The following is a 4,674-nucleotide window of genomic DNA, read 5'->3' on the forward strand; positions in this document are numbered from 1 at the left end:
ATGGAAGGGTGTATTAGTCTCTGTCTCTGTCTTACTCTGCCTTTCTCTGTCTCTCTCTTTCTTCCAGGCTTTTTTTTGTCTCTGTCTCTGTCTCTCTCTCTCTCTCTCTCTCTCTCTCTCTCTCTCTCTCTCTCTCTCTCTGGCTCTGTGTGGCTCCTGCCTGCCCTGGGGTGAGCAGCTTGCCTTAATCATACCCCTTTTCTCCATGCTTTTTTTTGCCTTGCAGCCAGCCAATTATGGACCCAACCCATTGGAAAGGTAAAACATGTGCTCTAGAAAGCCCAAGAACACTGCAAACAGAGTGTAATGGACGACTGTATTTGGAGCTTAGAAGAACAGAATGTTGATTGAAAAACAGACAGTGGAGGCCAGGCTCAGAAGGTTTCAGTTGGAAATAAGGACTTTCCTGACCATTAGACTGCAAGCCATGTGTGTTGGGTTCTGTCTGAAAAGATGTCTACATTTTGCCCATGTCCTGAGAATTTGCAGGAGACTGGGGTTTAAGGTAGTGGACTACTTTATCTGGTGGAAGAAATTTCAAAGCCATGCAAGACTGAGGCTATAGTATAGGTGCTACTTGACACTGTCAGTCAGATTTACAGTGAGAATCGGGATCAGAATGTAAAGCTGAAAGATGAAAAGTTTGCAAAGTTGCCAGAAACAAGGTTCTGAAAAACGGAGGCAGCTTTAATGATTAGCAGTAAAAAGAACTGTAATACTTTGCATCGGGACAATGGGAGAGATATGTTTAAGATATTTCCAGAAATAGTTAGAAGGGCTGGTGAGATAGCTCAGTGGACTAAGTGCCTGTTTAGGCAAGCGCAGGCACCAGGGTTCGATCCCCAGCACCACATGCCGTGCTGGCCCCGCCCCCAGGCATGCTGAGCCTGTGACTGTCTGGGCATGGTGGTGCACTCCTATAATCCCAGCACTGTCAAGGCTGAAAACAGGAGGATCACTATGAGTTCAAGCTACATAGTGAGACCCTGTACCAAATACATAAAAAAATTTAAACTTTTAAAAAAATAATTTAAAAAGAAATAGTCAGACCTTACCTATTACAGGATCAAGAATACGAATGGGAAATTCTTTTGAAAGACCACTTTGAGAAGAGAATCCCAAACACCATGCTCACTGAAGGCAGCCTAGGGAAGTATATGCCTGAGTTTAGCCATCCAGGCACTAGAGGTGGCTACAGCACAGTCCAAGAGGACTGGGTGACTGCTCGAGCTGACAGCAGGTTATGGCATCCTTAACATGGTGCTGGTTTGTCAGGCTCACAAAATGTGAGTGTTATAAGGCTATGGAGGCTTTCACCCAGATTTCAGAGCATTTTACTCAAGAGAGTGATGTGTCACGGTTTGAGAACAAAAGCAAAGGCGCGTGGGAGACCCCAGAAAGTTGGACATGCCAGGAATGTTGGGAAATACGCCAGGCAGTGAGCAGAGCCAGACCAAAAGAAAGGCCTGGTGAGCCGTGAGGAGCAAGGCCACCACAGCAAGGCTGCCCCAGGCCTTGGGAGCTCACCTTTCACCTCCGCTGGCCTGGGTGCTGAACAGGGAGATATAAGATTTAATATTTGCCTCCTGGGTTTTAATCTGGCTTTGGTCAGAACTGTTCTATCCCCCTATTTCTCCCTTTAGGGAGACTTGAAATATTTATCTTATGTCATTTATACTGGAAGCATTTAACTTTCTTGTTGATTTTTACAGGGGCTCACAGCTAAGAGTTTGCTCTGAGACTCAGAGAAGACTCTACACTTGGACTCTTCAACATACTGATGCTGCTAAGACTCTGGTGGATTTTACACAAGTACTAAATGCATTGTGCAGAAAAAAAAATAAACATAGCCTTTCAGAGACCAGAGGTAGAAGCCTATAGTTTAATTGTCAAATATCTCCCAAATCCCATGTTTGGAGGTTGGGCCTGCTTGAAGGAATGAGTCACTGGGTATGTGGCCTGGAAAGAGACGTACTTGGGCCTCCATTTTGCTTCTGCATTCTGGCTTCCAGGATGAGACAGCTCTTCCTCAACACCTCCTATCCACTGTGGTATTTCTGACTGACTGAGGTGTCAGTGCCAGCCAACCACAGCTGAACTTGTATGTACTAAAATAATCTCATGGCCCAGTCCTAGCACAGGCCCAGTGAGAGTGTGGGAGAGCTTCTGGCTACCCTGAGCCGGCAGGACCTATTACTGGTCCCAGCCCAGGTGCAGCATGGGTGAGACTCTCTTCCACCCCCTTGGGACGCCCCCAACCACTCTGCAGCACCTCCCCCACCCCGTGCCCCAGTAGGAATTTCTGCCACGTTCCAGGAACCCACAGACCCAGTCCTAGCCCAAACCAAATCTGCACCTGAACATCACTACTTGCTAAGGTTATAACTACAACGAAGATCTACAAAAAAGGTCAGAAGACAGTGCTACACAAAATGACAAGAAGGAACAAAATGCAACCTCAGAACTCAAGCCCACCCATAACAAGTCCAGAGGACACTAATACAGAACATATTGGGAATCACACAGCTGAAAGCAGTGAATCAACGGCTTCTGAAATAAAGAAACAGCTGCAGAAAGGTACAGAGGAACTCAGATTGGAAATAAAAAAAGAAATCCCTGAATTAATAACATGTGCAGCAAAGAATCAAATGCAGAAACATATGGAGGAAACCCAATGCCCACCCAGAACGAGTGCAGAGGACACTAGCTCTGCTCAAATGCATGAATTAATAGCGTTGATAGTAAATAAGCAATAGCAGACAGGTATAGAGGAACTCAGAGTGCAATTCTTTTCTGAAACAAAAAAAGAATTGTCAGAACTCATAGAATCTGAAGTAAAGAAGCAACTACAGAAACATAGAGAGGAAACCCAATCTGAAAAAAAACACTGCAGTAAAAGAATTTATAACTGCTTCTAAAGAAGATATTAATAAAAAATAGAGGAGATTAGAAAAATGACAGATTCCTTGAATGAGCAATACAGGAAAGAAATAGGTCACATGAAGGAGAGTCAAAGAGATATAGAGGAAATTAAAATCTCGATCACAAGCTTGCAAAACCGTTTAAGTGAAAGTGAAGACAGACTTTCAGTTCTTGAAGATGATGGTGCAGCTAGTGAAAAGGTGAGAAAAGATCTCTTAAAAACAACTGCAATGCAAGAAAAATAATCCATCACCTGCAAGATGATGCAAAGATGAACAATGTGAGACTAATAGGCATCAATGAGAAAGAAGGGGTCAATACAAATGACATTAAAAAATATGGGCAGACGTAATAGCAGAAAACTTCCCAAATATGAGGAAACAATCTGACATTCAGGTAACCGAAGCACACAGAATGCGAAGTAACCTCAACCCAATGAAAAATACACCAAGACATATAATAGTCAAGATCCCAGAAATTCAGCATAAGAAAAATATTTTGAAAGCTGCTAGAGAAAAGAAGCAGATCACATTCAAAGGAAATCCGATCAGATTTACGGCCGACTTCTCTTCACAAACCATGAAGGCAAGAAGAGCATGGAAAAGAGTACTTCAAGTACTCTATGAAAACAAATTCCAACCCAGACTACTATACCCTGGAAACTCTCTTTCATGTTTGATAGAGAAGTGAAATACTTTCATAACAAAGTACAGCTAAAGAATTTCGTGATGACAAAGCCAACACTAAACAGGCTACTGAAAGATGTTCTAGAGAGGGACCAAAATGATCAGAACTCTACGAATGAGATCAGAAGCACCCAACTAAATAGGGCAAGCAATTAAACACAGGAGAATAAGGAGTAAATGACAACAGGTAAATAACATGTCAATCGTAAGTCCATACATCTCAATTATAACGATCAATGTAAATGGGCTCAATTCAGCAATTAAGAGAAATAGATTGACACAGTGGATTAGGAAACAAAATCCAACAATATTCTGTATACAAGAAACACATTTAACTCATAAACACATTCATAGTCTGAAAGTCAAAGGATAGAACACAGTACTACATGCCCCAGCACCCCAGAAAAAATCAGGGGTAGCAATCCTACTCTCAGACAGTCTCAACTTCAAACCAACAATGATCAAGCGAAATAAAGAAGGCCACTATATGCTGGTGAGAGGAAAAATTCAAGAGGAAGAGGTAACACTCATAAATATGTACGCACCAAACACAGGAGCACCAAACTATATAATGCAAATCTTAATGGACATGAAAAATCTAATATCTAATACCACAATTTTAACAGGAGATCTTAACACACCCTTATCTCCAAAAGATAGGTCAACCAGACAAAAACTTAGCAAAGAAACAACAGAACTGAACCAGAGCTTGAAACAAATGGACTTGACGGACATATACAGAGTGTTCCACCCAAACACAGCTGAATACACATTTTTCTCAGCTACACATGGGTCATTTTCTAAAATAGACCACATACCGGTCCATAGGTCATGCTTAAGTATATGTAAGAAAACAGAAAAATTATCCCATGCACATTATCTGACAACAGTGCAATGAAACTGGAAATAAATGACAAAAGAAACCAGAAAAAACTTTAAATACATGGAAATTAAATGACACCCTACTCAGAAACCAATGGGTCACAGATGAAATTAAACAAGAAATTCAACAATATCTATAATTCAATGAAAATTCAAGCACAACTTATCGGGATTTATGGGATAC

This window comes from Octodon degus, unplaced genomic scaffold (assembly GCF_000260255.1).
Source record: "Octodon degus isolate 3935 unplaced genomic scaffold, OctDeg1.0 scaffold00066, whole genome shotgun sequence".
In the NCBI taxonomy this organism is placed as follows: Eukaryota; Metazoa; Chordata; class Mammalia; order Rodentia; family Octodontidae; genus Octodon; species Octodon degus.